The sequence below is a fragment of the Vanacampus margaritifer genome, chromosome 3, assembly GCF_051991255.1.
Source record: "Vanacampus margaritifer isolate UIUO_Vmar chromosome 3, RoL_Vmar_1.0, whole genome shotgun sequence".
Classification (NCBI taxonomy): domain Eukaryota; kingdom Metazoa; phylum Chordata; class Actinopteri; order Syngnathiformes; family Syngnathidae; genus Vanacampus; species Vanacampus margaritifer.
Window position 1 is genome coordinate 9,260,217 of NC_135434.1, and position 17,128 is coordinate 9,277,344.

Sequence of the window (17,128 nt, forward strand, 5' to 3'; positions counted from 1 at the left end):
ATGTTTAATACGGAGTAGTAATTCCATTTTGAATGTGTAAGCAAATAAAAATGTGCAGTTTGAAGAAATCCCCTAAACTCATTCACTCCCAACCATTTTCACTGAAGCAATCCCCTTTGCTCCCGTTTTACTGGATTTTGACAGATTTTTGCAAGGCCCACAGAATATAGTGTTCTATTGCTATAAAAACTACCAAAAGAAAGATTAGAGTCTCTTCTTTCATCTGGATATATATATATATATATATATATATATATATATATATATATATATATATATATGTTTCCGTTTTGCAGCAATTAGCATTAGAATATAGCTGAGTTTCATCATTATTCACAAATCTGTTTAAAATACTGGGGGAAAGAGCTTTTTGCAACATGGCCCTGGTTGATCTCTTATACTCTGCTGCCACCTGCTGGCTGTGTTTGCAATAACTACCATAGCTTTAAGTGTTCTATTCAGTTCAGAGGCTGTATCAAAGCCTTCTGTATGCTCTAGCATTGAAAAAAATGGCAATATTTAAAATAGAGCGTTTTTGGCAACAAATAAGTTCATATGTTTCTGTTTCTGAATTGCTGTCCTGCTTATCATGCCGTGGTTGGCCCCCCCTTTTTTCATTATCCAATCAGGCAGGAATGAGCCTCATGATTCCTGCACAATTTTGAATATGAACATAACTACTACATGACTGAAAATGTTATCTTACCAACCTCAGCCATCTTGTGTTTATAAATAGTAAGATCTTTAAACTATTATGGCACATGCCTGGAATTATCTGTCTGCATCTGAATGGAGATTAACACAATCCTGCATAAGAATCTTGCAAAACCTTAAAAACACAGGTAACTCTTAGATCCAGCTCATTATGACACATGTTCTGGAGTTTTCCCTCACAGCTTTGGAATGTCATCCAGGGAAATAAACACGTTTACACAAGACCACACAGAGGACCATTGTACAGTAATATCATAATCTCACCACACCTCAACCAACTATACACTAATCTTACTTGTAAATTTTTAAACCTTATTTAACCACATGACCAGATAAAAAATAGTAGAAATACATATTTTGTGTGTGTGTGTGTGTGTGTGTGTGTGTGATGGCAGTGCAATGAAAGTAGCAGTGATGGCTTGGAGGAAAAGTGTTATTATAACCATAGAAGCTATTGTGACATAGGGATCGTTTTCTAAAGGGAGCTGATATACAAACATAGAAATTATACAGATACACAAGTTGAGTATAAAAAGGTCAAATGGCTTAATCAGTCATTAGTGTCTCATAGTGTTCATTTCGCGTGTGAGAGAGAAAGACCAGGCTCGGTTTAATTCACATTTGATGTGTGTGAGAACAAATGCTTCTAATCACCTGGCAGGCTACCAGCTCAGTGTGCCCCCCTTCTCTTTCATCCCATCCATCTCCTGTCACCCCCGCTTGCCCCTTCCTTCCTTTCATTCCCTCTAACTCAGTGCCATAAAAACGTCCTGCATCCTCTTTTTTTCCAGGTTCTGTCTGGAGGTCGTGATGGGCTCGGGATGACAGCGCATCTGAGATGGATGCTAGAAGGTTGAGAGGCAACATGGACCATGCGGAGAGCAGGGCTGGACTGGCCATCTGGCATAGAGGGCAGATGCCCGGTGGGCCGACATCTTTTGGGGCCAAAACTGTGCTATTTAATTCGTATTTTCCTCTATTTTACCCCAAGAGAGGGAGAAGACAAATAAGTAATTCACTCCCATTTTCACTGAAGCAACCCCCTTCGCTCCTGGCTGTTTTACTGGATTTTGGCTGATTTTGCAAGGCCCACAGAATATTGTGTTCTATTGCTATAAAAACATGGAACCTACCAAAAGAAAGATTAGAGTCTTTTCTTTCATCAGGAAAAAGTATATCGCTATCTGTTTTCATTTGGCAGCAATAAGCAATAGAATATAGCTAAGTTTCATCATTATTCACAAACATGTTGAAAACACCGGGGAAAATAACTTTTTTGCAACATGGCCCTGGTTGATCTCTTATACTCTGTTGCCACCCGATGGCTGTTTTGTAATAACTACCATTGCTTCAAGCATTCTCTCCAGTTCTGAGACTGCATCAACAATATAAATATATAGCATGAATACATCTTTGGGAGCATGGTAATATTTAAAAAGTATTTATATGTTTTTGATATGAGTTAATCAATTTACAATATAAACAGCAAACTGAACCAGCGGGATGGCCGGTCTAAATCAAAATGCCAGCGCCGATTTTATGGTGCCAGTCCAGCTTTGGCGGAGAGCATGCGAGTAAGTGCTGTGGTCTGCTCCAGCAGACACCTCTGTTGCTTGTGTTTTAATTTTTCAAAATAAAATATCTTAGCGTGACTTCAAAACTCGTTAGTACTAAGGAGTTTGACCTCAGGGGACTGACACAGAAACAGTGGATTTTTATTTGAAAGACTTCAATCCATTTTCAAAAAGCCGATCAGGGGAATTGAGAGTTGGCGGTGTGCCGAGTCACAGGTGTCAAATGCAGGGACAGTCAGAGGAAATGCAGATCAGATAGCGAGTAGGGGGCTGGGGAAACCGCTGTCTTTTGACATTATGAGCAAGGCAGGAAATGAAACATGCACCCACTGGCTCGAACATTAGGTACACCTGCACAATCTAATGATAGGGTGTCAGATAACATAATTGATATGTTTTATGTTCTTTTGTTGGCTAACAGTTATGCGCAATCCTGACACTGTGGTAAAGCCAGAATTAGAATTTATTTTTATTTTATTTTTTTTATCTTTTATTTATTTATTTATTATTATTATTTTTTTCATTTTATTTAATTTATTTAATTTATTTTTTATTTTTTATTTTTTTATTTTTTTTATTTTTTTATTTTTTATTTTTTATTTTTTATTTTTTATTTTTATTTTTATTTTTATTTTTATTTTTATTTTTATTTTTATTTTTATTTTTATTTTTATTTTTATTTTTTGAATTTTTTTTAATGTTCTTTATTTATTCATTTTTATTTTATTTTTGTAATTTGTATTATCATTATTTATTTTATTTAAAAAAAATTGAGGTAGGGCCTTACAGTTCTGTGGTTCGAGGTTCAAATCTGGTCTTTATGTGGCGTTTTTGTCAGGGTACTGTGGCTTCCTACCACATTCCAAAAACATGTTGGGTTAATTGAAGACTCTGAATTGTTCACGAGCGTGAATGTTTGATTGTCTATATAAAGGGGTGCACGTGATAATTTTGGTCTGCTTCTAAAAAGAGCACCAGAGGTTGTTTTTCTGACAAGGGTTACAATACGGGACCGCACTAGCATCTAATTTGGCGCAACGTTCCCGGGCAGCGGTCTCCCTTCTTTTCTGCACCGGTGACTGATTTCACATAACAACATATTTTGATGGGCCACTGCACAAAACCGAGACATCCATGAAGCCCACTGCAGCTCGTCAGTGGCTCCTCTGCACTCACCTGCAGCAAGTGGTGCCGTTTGTTAAAAAATTATGTATTTTACCTCGCAGTGAGCGAAGTGCGGCCATCTTGGTTGATTGGGGGGGAAAAAGAAAAGAAAAGAAAAAATGCAGGTCGTTTCATTAAAAATATCTTCCATTGAAAAATGTGCTTCTTTTATTCACCTCACTGAACTCAGGGAATCACTAAAATGATCCTGATGGTAGATTTTGTTATTTCCGTATTCCTCGTTGAGCATGTTCCTCCTTGCACACCTGTTTCGTGTCAGGGAAGACACACCTGTTTCCCCGCCATATCCCCTCATTACATCAACACCTCCAGATCACGTAACATGCTTTGTAATAGGATATAAATCAACATTACACATACCTCTCTCTCCATGGTCATTTTTTCTTGTTTTTGTTTTGTTTTTGTAGGCCTTTGTTTGTTTTTAAACTATGTAAAGCACTTTGAGATGCATTTTTTTTGCATGACAAGTACTATATAAATAAAGTTTGATTGATTGATGATTGATAAGTCTCATAAAATGACCCCCCCGCCCCCTCAATCACCCCCTCCCCCACCCCCACATTGGATTTAGTGTGCAATTTGTGATTTTGGCATATCCCACAACAAAGTGATACTAAATCAAAAATATGTTTACATGTTCCATCCACATCATGTTGAAGTATTTGATAAAACAAGTCATTGATGATTTGTATATTCAATTTTCATCACCATGTTAAACATTTTAAATGTGTCTCTGAAATTGCTGTCCACCCTGTCATTATGGGATAATAGCTTAAATAATTATCATTTGAAAATATGTTTTTAGTAATATTGACCATCATTTTGTCTTTTTTCAGTGGATGCTGAAACAGTGAGTGGCTCGTTCCAGAATAAATATGAAAACATATGTTTATGAAATTTTCATGTCCACTATGTCATATTGGAACATTAATTGATATTTTAAAAAAAACTTTCACAAATTCAAGTACAGTACACAATCAGCTTGTAGACTCAACCACATTCCAAAAACATGCAAACTAGGTTCATTAAAGACTCTAAATTTTCCATCAGTGTGAATGTGAGTGTGAATGGACTTTTTATACGTACACTGCGATTTGCGTCCAGTCTAATCCAAAATCATTCAGGATAGGCTCCAACTCACCTACAACAAGGGCTACACTATATAAAATGGATGGGTAGCAATATCATATATGTGGTTTCTCGAGAGAACACAATATTTTTTTCATTTGACACAATTCTACAAGTCGGCAAAGTGAACCACAATTACAACCTTGATTCATTTAGAAAACTATCTTAAATATGTGTAATTGTATCCTAAAGGCACAAAAGGGCATTTTCACCCCCACGTGTGTTGAATTAGTCAAAGAGTGATCCAGTTTCTTAAAACAAAACATTGCGGAGGCGGTTAAATATACTTCTGGCCACCACGACCTTACATTATATTTACCCTGGCCACTCACTGTTAATTATATGTCCACTGTAAGCATAACAGATTGTGTACTTCATGTCATTCCAGCATATTTTTTTTATGACGCAGGCATGACATTCCGTTATCCACTTTCTGTCACTCCGCCAACATTACACTCAGTCGCTCGTGTGTGTGCTCAACATTGACTCAAGCAATGTAAACGTTCGCTCGGACCGTTGATATTTGTGGACGAGATCCGCTGACTTACGCTTGAGTCCAAAGAGATTAAAGTGGTGCCGTGCTGGAGATTCAAGTCCTTAATGATTTAAATGTCACATCAATGGAAGAGATGACTCGTATCATGGTCTATTTCTTATAAAGTTCTCTGAAAGTCACTTCATGAAAAAAGGATGCAACCATCACATTTAAAAAAAAAAAAAAAGTAATGTGTAATATATTGCTAATTTGTTGGTTCAGCAATAGGGGGCTTTTTATTACTGTACTGTACAGTATTTTTAGAACGTCCATTGGTTAGCCCCTAAACTAAGAGGCTGTTGTTTACCGAACAGAATATAATCTTCAAATTCCTCCTTACATAATGTGTCAAAGAAGACTGCCAATGGCTGATTGGTGACACGTGCACACACATGTGCACACACATGCATGCCTGATGGTAACTTCAGACTCAAAAAGGGTCACCTTCAACATTACCTATCTATCTATCCATCTATCTATCTATCTATCTATCTATCTATCTATCTATCTATCTATCTATCTATCTATCTATCTATCTATCTATCTATCTATGTAGCTAGCTAGGTATCTAGTTAGCTGCTAGCTAGCTAGCTAGCTAGGGCACTGATGTTTTGTTATCATTTGCTTAATCCTGCAATCAGAGTTACTGCAGCCTTACTGACATCTGATTGGTGATAAATAGTGGGATGTGTAAGAGGTGACTTGAGTTTGTGTCACTCTGTTTGTGTTAGTGTGTGCATGCAATGACAAGGGCACTTTGACTTTGAGTGGGCTAGTTTGCTCCGTTTCCTGCTAACCTTATGTAATATTCGAATAAATTTAGATGGTGAACTTTGGGTTCTAATTCTACAAACATAATAAATCTATATGACTCACTTTTCCCTGGCCTCCTGGGGGGTTTGGGGGGGGGGGGTTGTCACAGATTGTCATGAATAACTTTGTCTCAGCTGAGTAGCCCCTTGACAAAAAAAAAAAGTGTGTGGTTGGGGGGCTTCCAAAAAGATGTGACGGAGCGGATGATACGAGTGTGTCTTGCAGATGACTGAACACGTTAACAGGAACTTCCTTCTGTAGCCAAACCTTTTGGTCCCGTGACAAATTTGGGGGTATTGTGATGAGAACATTCCCTTCCGCTGCAGATATTTCCCTCATTATATAAGCACGAAAATAATGTCACGCTTGTTGGGATGCCCAACACCACTTGTTACTGCTGCACTCAGCACAATTTAGTTGGATGGTAGGTACAAACTGTATTGGCATTGATCAAATCTTTCCTTATTATCGCTTTTTTTATAAACATCTCATTGAAACAGTATACTAGATAATAGTTGCTATGTAGTTTTATTTCCTCATAGTGAGCCAGGTTGTACGAAATACGGTTCCTCGCCCTGCCAATAATTGGCCACTATAAAATACAGATACATGCCCAATTTTTAACATGGAAATGCCAAACAAACAACACCGGCTTCTCTGGGCCCGAGCTCATTTAAAATAGTTTGATGCAAAGTGGTAAAGTGTGCTCTGGTTTGATGAGTCCCCATTTCTTTTCTTTTTTATTTTTTCTGGAGAGGTCATTATTGTTCATTCGGTAATTTTACCGATTTGACATGTCATCATCATTGCTCTCTTTAAAAAAAAAATATATATATTTTAATTTTTTTTTTTTTTTTAAATTTTGTATGTGGGTGAGTATGTGTATGTGCGTGCGTGTATTCATTAGTTCACCTAAAACCTATTAAAAAATCCCATACCGTTCACCTAAAACCGAACACTTCCAGCCAGAGTTGTGAGGCCGTCAGGAGACCCGAGGAAGGACCAAAGAAAAGAAAGGAAAGTGAAATCCAGCACCGACCAGACAGATGAGTCCCCATTTCTAATTGCGTTTGGCAATCACAATGTCCATGATTTCCCAGAGCCCAAAGAGGAAAAAGGACCATCAGGCATGTTACCGGCAGTAGGTTCGAAAAGCCAGTATCTGTAACCTGGGGAACCAACTCTTGCTTTTCATGGAAAAATGCATATTGGATTTTTATGAGCTTTTTTTGTGCATTTAAATGGCCGTCAATTTACTTTCTTTAGGAAAAATCACACGCTCATTTAGTGTGGTACCAAACACAATCCCTTATACTTGTACAGTAGTTTCCGCTTATGAAAACATTTGTCGGTCGCTAAAATGAGTCTCTTCGTATATGTTGCTTATCCTGTGTCTCGGCAGGAAAAGACAAGGAAATGTGATGTTTGATCTGCATTTAAACCCAAAGGGAGTGTAGTGTGTGAGGTTGCTCCTTTGCGAGTATAAGATGGTTGCTATGTAATTATTGTTAAATGTGTCTCTGACTCATTACGGCGCGGTGGACATGTCTGAATCGGATTTGCTCTCCGAGCCTTTAAATGGATGTAAATGCTTTTCATTCAGGGCCGCATGTAGATCATGAGAACACAAAAACAATGACAAAGACGAAAGGTTAACATAAAAAAAACACTCAAAGAGTAAAGAGAACAATATTACAAAAAGTAATAGATGGCGGAAAAGACACTAGAAATCTAGTCAAAAATACCAAATCGAATCTAGAGCACATATGAAACCATATGAAATCTAAGGTGTACTGTAGAAAAGAGACGAGCACAAAAAAAAAAAAAAAAGTATGCCCACTCAAGGATCCATCCATTAGGGGAAAATACTCAGTAAGCAATAGGAATGTCTGACGTTTCCTTTCTGCCACAGGGGCACCTACTCCAATCCAACTGATTGGCAAATAGAAAGCAGGTGCGCAGCTAGGACACTCCGCCCACCTACGCTCTTCAAGTTGAGGGGAACACAAAATACAAAATACAAACTCAATTCATCTAGTCTAGTGGCTCGTTCTGGTGTGTATGTATTGGCCAACAGGGGGCAGTATAATGCTCACAAAACAAAATACACAAGGAAGACTCTCTTCTATGAGAAGCTTCAGTTATATTAGTCGTTCTTTCCAGAGAATACTAAATATTATATGCCTATAAGTATTATAATATCGTCTTTCTGTATGTATTGCTCCACTGTCAAAGTGTTATTACTGTTGTGACTTTGGTACTATATGGTGTTGTATTTTGTGTTAGCATTAAGCTAGCTGACTTTAAGTTTTTCTTTAAAATTTTGTGCTTTGACTAACACAACATGTAGTTCGCTTTGTTTGGTGTTTAGTTTTTAAATAAACTTCAACTGGGATTTGCAATGAACAGCTTGAAGCAAGAATTTGTCTTCTTGAAGAATTGTGCCGCTGCCAAAGTGCTGCTTGTTGCGAAACTTGCAAGTGAAATTTTTGCTCATAACCTAAGACCCCCCCCCAAAATATGGCTGAGCAACGCTTGCCAGGCAAAGTACAACTGTATATGGAGTTTTGGCATAACGTAAATGTTTCAAATAAATTTCCATTGAAATGATTCGCTGTTCGTGCAGTTTGTGGTTACTCTTTCAAGCTTCTCGTGTCCACTACAACCAAGGAATGTTTATAACCTTTACTCGACATTGTTGCTGTGGTGCTGGCACGCCATTTTGACTCACCGTGAACAAGGCGGTAACTCCACATGTGCCGTAAAAAAAAGGCTGTGGTTATTTTGACAGCAGAACAAAAATAGATCAAAATATATACATTTTCACTTCTATGATATCACTTCAATTCAACAGAGCATTTAATGACTGACATTATTCTATTGCCAATTGTTGAATTATCATAAGAATGTGTGTCAACTAAGTAGGACACCGTAAGGGAGACCAGCAGTCTAGACAACAGTTTCAATCTGGCAACAGTTACGTTTCAACATCATCTAGTTTTGAATTGGCTCATTTTGCATTTCAACATCTTGATAAGAATCAGGGCCCGGTTTAAAACACTGAGTCATGAAAATAGAATTACAAAGGAGTATTCAAGCTTCACCCCAAAACATTGCAAAAAGAATAAAGTCAGAGTTTTGCTGGAATACCGTCGGAATGTTGTGAAAATGAAGTTTTTCAAGAGTTAAGTGTAAGGAAAATGTCTTACTCTTACCCAAAAAATAATTAAAAAAATAAAATAATAAATAATAATAAAATATTATGTGGAACAAATTGTAATATCACTAAACCAAAGACACAGTTATTAAAGTTTGTTTCATGTTGTGAGCGAAACTACAAAAGTAAAACTGTAATATTAAAAGAAGAGTCGTGATTTTTCATGAAACAAAATAGTGAGGAAAGAAATTATCTTTTATGAGAATAAAGTCATGATATTATAAGAAAAAAATGGAAAAAGTTATTAAAAAAAAGATACAAAGGACAAAGAAGAACATTTTGAGAAAACGTGGGAATTAAATGAAATAAAAGAAATAAAATAAAATAAATGTTTCAGAATGATAGTAACATACTGTAACAATATTACTTCCATAAGAATAAAGTCATCATTTGGGGAGAATAATTGTATAATATCACAAGTATAACCGTTTAGTATAATTATGACAAAGAACTCCAAGGTCGAGGTCAAGGGTATCCTTTTAAGAAAAAAATAAGCGATATTTTCGCAACAATAGAATCAAGTTGTGATATTGGGCCAACAAAGTGGAAATTGTGTGATAGATAAAGCACAACAAAGCAAGAAGATCAAAATGCTATAAGATAATAATAAAAAAAACATACTTTAATGAGAATAAGCGCTTTGAGATGGGAAAAGTTTACTTTTCCACCAAAAAAAGGAATAATAATAATACGATCAAATAATACATACCCAAATCACGCCTTAAATTCACTTCCTAATTTTGACATCTGCTACTTTAAATTCCAACTTAATTCTTGTAACATTGCAACTTTATCTTCTTATGATATGATGAAACCGCAGCACAGTTTCATATTTTATGGTCATGTCATCTCACAAACCAAGTCATAACGGATAAGGTCATAAAAAATCTCCCTTAAAGCCACTTGAGTCGTGCCAACGGCCTACGATCCATTCTGTAGTTTGTGCGCGTGTGTGCGTGTGTGTATGTTGGCATCGCATACAGAGGTGGCAGCTGCAGGCTCATGTGTTCCCCAGCTGTCCTTTGGCGGCCTTACAGCTCCGAGTGTTCATAATGTACGCCCCCATGCGTGTGGCCACACCTCCCGCCTGTCTCTATATGGCCTCATCCTCACACTTAGGTGCATTTGATGTGCAAGTCCATTGGAAAATACAGCATATGCCATTATATTAGGTACACCTGCGCGACCTAATGAGATGATGTCGATATGCAAATGAGAGCACAGAATGATCAACTTGTACATACTGTACACCCAGCATACAGGAATCATCATTACTCTATGTCATTATTTCTTTAACTGACTATTAATGGGTTCAAGCTGCTTTATGATAGATGCTATCAGATGCTAACATCACTTGACATATTTATATTTATGTATATCAAGCAAAAAAGCAGACTCAGGAAGTAACTCATCATGCGCACTTTCCCACCGACGCGACACAAAGTGCCTTTTGTTTGGCCCGGTGCCACACATTCATCGGCTAATATTCAAAGAGAGCTCGGGGTCACGGCACAGGGATTAGGGTCACCCCTAAAGGCATGTCGGGGGAAATTGAGGAGGAAGGAGGTCAGGGTTAAGGTTGGCGAGGGGGTGACGGGAGGTTGTCCGCAGCGAGGCGATGTGTACATGACAACAAATTTGTCTTGTTTGAATGCTTCTTTGTGATGCTTTTGAGAAGAATTGTAACTGACATAAGGATCTTATCTCAAAGTACTATTTGGCCACTATGACCCACTATGTATTTTTTGATTAATAATATTTTTTTATTTTTATGAATTCGTTTAGGATAAATCAATAAATAACTGAGCATGTTTCACAGTTTCGGCCCCTTTTTCATTGGCACTATGAATTCAGACAGAAGATGGATTGAGTGGATGTTTGTTAAGCATCACAATCTTCCACTTGAAGCCTTCAAACAACCTAAAGTCAGTATGGATAAAGCTTTATCACACTCTGGAGCATCTGCCAGACTTTCTCTGGCTTTGCGCAAAAGCCTGCTGTAAGAGTTCAGTGTTCGTTGTGGCTGTACGCTTTTCAAGAACAGAATGAAAATAGAGACCTCAAGAAGGCTATTTTTGGAGATTTCTCGAAATCAACATTTTTGTCCAAACAATCTATTTTTGTCACTAAGCCACAATTAATGTCGCCGACGCTTTTGCTGGAGCGGGTCATCATAAAATCAAATAAAATCTTGGTTTGGGTATTCTTTTTTTTCAACCTTAAACATTGCTTGAAATAATATGTTACATTATTTTACATTACATTCTGATTAATATTACGTTGGTGCAATATGAGTTATGTGCAAAATCCAGCCATTTTTATCCATCACAGGAGGCGGCCATTTTGCCACTTGCTGTCAACTGAAGATGACATCACAGTTGCTTAAGGCTCAGGGAACGACCAATCACAGCTCACCTGTTTTCTGAAGCTGAGCTGTGATTGGTTGTTACCTGAGATTTGGGCAAATGTGATGTCATTTTCACTCGACAGGAAGTGGCAAAATGGCCGCCTTCCGATATGGATAAAAACGGCTGGATTTTGCTGCTTAACTCATATTCCACTAACGCAATATTAACTAGAATATCATATTTAGACTAGTGGGGCTGCATTGAACCTATTATTGTCAAGATTTTTTAGGTTTTTTTTTCCCGGTTGACTTTATCTTTAAAAAAATAAATGTATATATGATTCTCACTTTGACAGAGAACAATAATCCTTGGACGCTAGATAGAAATAGCATTGTATAAAAATGTATACATGACATTTAAACTCAGCTACTGTAGCCATGAGTCATTATTCCTAAAAGTTCCACCAAGATTGCTAGAAAGCACTGACATATAACAACAGGTGACACGTTTCATATTTTATTTCAACATTCCGGAAATTTGACATCCATAATCCCGCCAGAATCGACACATTCTCGTCAATGGAGCGTTGGCAAATCAATAGTAGCAATGCGACAGTGACGGGAAGTGACTGAAAGCTGTGGAATGTGCAGAATGTCTGAACACGCTCACATGTCTGTCGCTGATTTGAATAACACGCACTAGTAACCAACACGCACACTCACAGAAGAAAATCTCCATGTCACTGAACCGTAGTAACCCTCAGCTAAGGTGAGGCCACATCTCTCAGCCAATCACAATGGACCAAAAATCAGGCAGCATGTTCTGAGCCAATCATGTCCTTTGTGATTTTTTTTTTCTTCCTCCTCCACGCGGCTCCCTTTCATTCTTTATGAAATACGCTTTCACAAGCGCCCTGGGCGGAAGTTAGGTTACCGTTGGTGGTGTGTGTTGCTCACTCCTCTTTTGTTCTTGTATCTCTTTTAAGCTGCTTTGCCACGCCATTATGTGGTGCTCATTCATTTGCGCAGTGCACAATCGCCCGGGGCAAATCCCCGCGTCAACCATCCCATGTGCTCGACACTGCGTCACCAGCGGCGGCCATTTATGATCACCTCAGGACTTTAAAAAAAAAAGAAAAAGTTGTCCCATACTGGCGTGCCGGGATGTATACTTAGATGCCGCATGAGCGCAGAGTGTAATTTGAGGCGGGAACGCCGACATCGGCGGACGACGGTTGCATAATCCGCGTCAAGCTAAGACAGGACCGTGTCTGTTTCGTCCTCAACTCGCATTCCCACAGAATCCCATAACGCGGCGTCAAGACTCAGGTGGTCCGTTCCCAAGCATGAGCGAGATGGAAAGGTTGAGAGATCAGCTCCTCAAAACATTCCTTGTTTGATTTGGAGACCGTCTTTTTGCGGGAACGTAACAGAAAACGCTTTATGGAGTGTACGTTTTTCATCCCAAACAAAGGTGGTGATGGGAAAGGAGGGTTTGTTTTGAGTTTGTTTGACTTGACAGCAGGTAGCACCGACCTGCACGGTCTTCTCGTGATTAGCGCTTCTGACTCACAGTTACAAGGTTCTGAGTTTGAATAAATATTCTCTTGCGCGGGTTTCTTGGGGTACTTTCTCCCTCGTTCCTAAAACATAAATGGTAGGTTCACATTGAATACTATCAAATGCCCATAAGTTCTTTTTCCGAGTTAAAGTCAATTAATGCCGCATGCTAAATGCTTTGCTAAATGCTAGGCTAGCCAATGTCAAATAGAACAGTTCAGACACAGTAAAGCACCTGCAGAATGTAGCCATGAAGTAAAAACTGTAAGCAATAAAACTGTTTCAGTTTTTCCGGTATCTCATCGAGATAAGTGGGAGAAGCAGTCCAAATGCAACACACAAAACATCTGTTCCACTTCTCCGCCTGTCGCTTATCTTGCCTTTATCTCACGTTTGGTTATTGTTCTTTTGTAGCACGGGAAGTTGATGCGTCTTTCTCAGGAAACTTTTTCTTCAGTTTTAATCAGAAACAAAGAACATTTTGTATGATGTCAATGAGCAGCCTAACTACGCAAGCAAGATCAGGAGACAATTTGTGAGTTTTTCATTGGTGGCTAATCTAATGACTCAATGTCTTCTTTTTCGGTTGTGTTTCACAAAGCTTTGTTGGACACCTGCTTGTTGCTGCATGCTCCACATCAGCCGAGTGCGAGGCATGTTTTCACAGATGTTTTGCGGTTATTGTGTCACTTATAGGATGTCTTTGCCAACTACGAATACCGTATCATGAAAACTAATGAAACCACACTGTATGATTTATTGACGATAACTGCATTTTAAAACTTAATTATTATTTTTTTTAAAGTAAATAGCCTGACTCTGCAAATGAGGCGTGTATTGGGTGGTGGCTTCTAGTAGAGAGGCCTTAATTTGTCCAATTTTCTCTTTGTAAGGCGTTTCTCCTCATTAGCGTTATGGTGTACAAACAAACATTACCACCTATGGACAATTTAGTGTCTTTTGGAATGTGGGAGGAAGAAACTGAAAACTGTGAGGCATACGGGTGAATCGTTACTGCACTGCTCTGCCCTCTTTTGAATATATTACACGTGAAAGTCCCCCGGAACATGAATGTAAACAACTGCTGTTCGTCATTAAATATGCTGACTCCACTTAACATCAGATCATCTTCATGATATGTGAATGTCATATGACATGTCACACGATGTATGTTTGTCTCATGCAACATGTGTCATGCCACATTTAATTTATGCGACACAAGCAAAGTTAGGTAGGCAATGTTAAGCCATAAAATCCAATCCCTCCGGATCTACTTCATTTCTATAGCACATATTATCAAGAGTTTCCACTATTACACACGTAAAATCCAGTAAAACCAACTATAAATGAAATAAAAAAGTCAATAAAGTGCAATAAATAAAATAAAAAAATAAATGCATAATTAGAAGTAAATAAATAAATAAAAATTAAAAGTCAATAAAGTGCTAAAGTACAATAAGTAAAATAAAAAATAATTTAATAAATAATAAAAAATATATATATTTTTTGAAGGCGATTATTTTAAGGAGGCGTCGATATGTAAGTCGCATGGCGAGTGTTAGCAATAAAATCATATAAATCATGTAACGTATTTAAGTCATGGAATGTATGTAAGTCACGTGATGTATGTAAGTCGGGTGTATGTGAGTTAGGGGAAGTACAATAAGTCACGTGACATATGTAAGTAATGACTCCTATGTAAGTCATTCAACATAAGTCATGTGACAAAGGTAAGTCACATGATGTGCGTAAGTAAGTCATTGTCAGTCAAGTCAGAAAGTTGTGACGCCTGAGCTTGTAAAATCACTTTCCTCCACTGCATATTTTGTGAGGATGATAATGATGCTGTTTCCAGTATTTCACGCAGGAATTTTTTTTTCCAAATATGAACAAATTGGTTCATTGTTGCTGTCCCCATAAAAGTCATCATCAGTCATTCATAGACCTCGCTGCACTTCACCACCGCTCACACACTACCGCCGAACATGTGTTGGCATTAAAAGATTAACAGTAAATCCTCTACTGTAGTCCTGATGAGGGATGAAGTTTGCTTTGAGGTGGGATCTGGCCTCCGCTGACACGCCGCTCAGTTTTTTTGATCTTCACATCTTATGAATCCGCTCATGTGACTTCGCAGGTCAAATCCCTTCTACTGTATAGATCCGATGGGAAAGCGGCACAGCACAGCACTCGCTCGCTCGCTTGACCTGAATTCACACCATTCAAATGCCGCTCGGCTATAGTTACAAAAACATCTTCATTTTCGCGCCTGGGTAAGTTTAGTTTACAGTGTTTGGTGACAGAAAGTAGACTAGGCTTTAGACCAGGTGACACCAGGTCAAAGTAGTGGCACAGGTGGTGTATCCTGGACAGCATTTTAATTCATTAAGCTACAAAAACAACAACATTCCTGTATCCTAACGTTCCTGTTTCTAACTGTGACTTTAAGCTCATTTTAAGCCGTGTGTCCGCCGAAATAAAACCATCTTAACACGCCGCCTTTTCAAATTGAAGTGAGAATTACTGTACATGAATGCGACAGCTTTTTTCCTTCCTCCTTCCCAGCTTTCTTTGCATTCCTTATATTTGTTCCCATGAGAAAGTCCCAGCCTTCTCAGAGACCCCCAAAAAGCAGCGAAAGAGCAAAATAATAATGCTGCAGCCAGCATCCTTTAGTGTGCGTGCATGTGTGTGTGCGCCTCTTTGAATAAAGCATTGTTTCATTGACTGAGGTGGTGGGCAAATATCTTGCTTTGAATTTATTTTCTTATTTTTTTTATATCCCTGTCAAATGTGAAAATGTAGGAGAAAACTCTCTGCTCCTTAATTTTGAACATGTTTCCATTATTTGTTGTCCCTTTATGCCAAAACGACATTTCTCCCCAAATGAATGGGTGTTCGTGCGCTGTACCACATGACTGGATAGTTGGCACAATCCAAGAGAACCGAGTAGGCTGCTTGGAACCACTGAGCGATCCGGATGAGTAGGAGTCCAAGCATTCACCAAACTTGACCTTTTGCTTCCTTTGTGTGCAGATAAAGCGCCTGTGTTTACATGCTGGGAGAGTCACCTTTAATTCTATTCTAATAACTCAGTTTGAATTAAAAGATTTTTATGTCGTTAAGAGGCAAATTGTATTCATGAGGAGCAAGAGGACAGAATGAAAAGGGCCACTGCAGTTTAGTGGAGGCTGTGGAGTAATAAACTTGAGTGTCCACAAGTTAAGTGCAACAATAGGGAGATTTAACATTGTCATCATCAGTGTTGGGAACGTTACTTAAAAAAAAAAAGTAATTAATTATAGTTACTCATTACTTGCTTAAAATAGTAACTGAGTTAGTGATGGAGTAAGAAAATGGATGGTGATATATCTTCAGTTATTTTGATTAATGTCACTCTTGTCAAAGAGACGTGGGTCTGCTAAAATGCTAAGCCTTAAAGAAGGAAGACACGGTCAGAAGGAGGACACATCCGTCACATCATGACACGCTTCCCATAGCACCTCCAAAATAAAAGTCACTATACTATTCAGCTGCCGAGAAGCTTTTATTGTGACGAGGCCCGACAACAACAGTGCCTCTTACTGTGCACAAATGACATTTTCAGAGCCATTCACCCCATAACGTCTTCTTGAAAGCTTACTTCGAGCCTTGAAACTAATAAATAAATTGTAACGCAAAGCATTTCACATACAATAACGATAACGGGGTTTAAAATGTGGGGAGAATAATTAGCTAGATTTGGTCCATTGAAAAAAAAAAAGTTGCCTAACGCCGTTAGTTTAAATGCTATTATTTCCAACACAGGTCATCAGCAGCATTCCATCCTTAAATGTTACAATCACGCTGGAGATATAAATCCCCAGTGAATAAGGAAATTCAATTCAAAAACGTCATTCCTTCATGAGTAATGTTGCCTGTCAAAACCTTACCACCATTGTCTATATAGAACATATACTGTATGTATTTTAAATGACTGTGTTCAGCCGCATGTTCGTGTTGTAAAAGTAGGCCATCGCATTAGTATTTTAATCTTTAAAGCAGCACAAACCTAA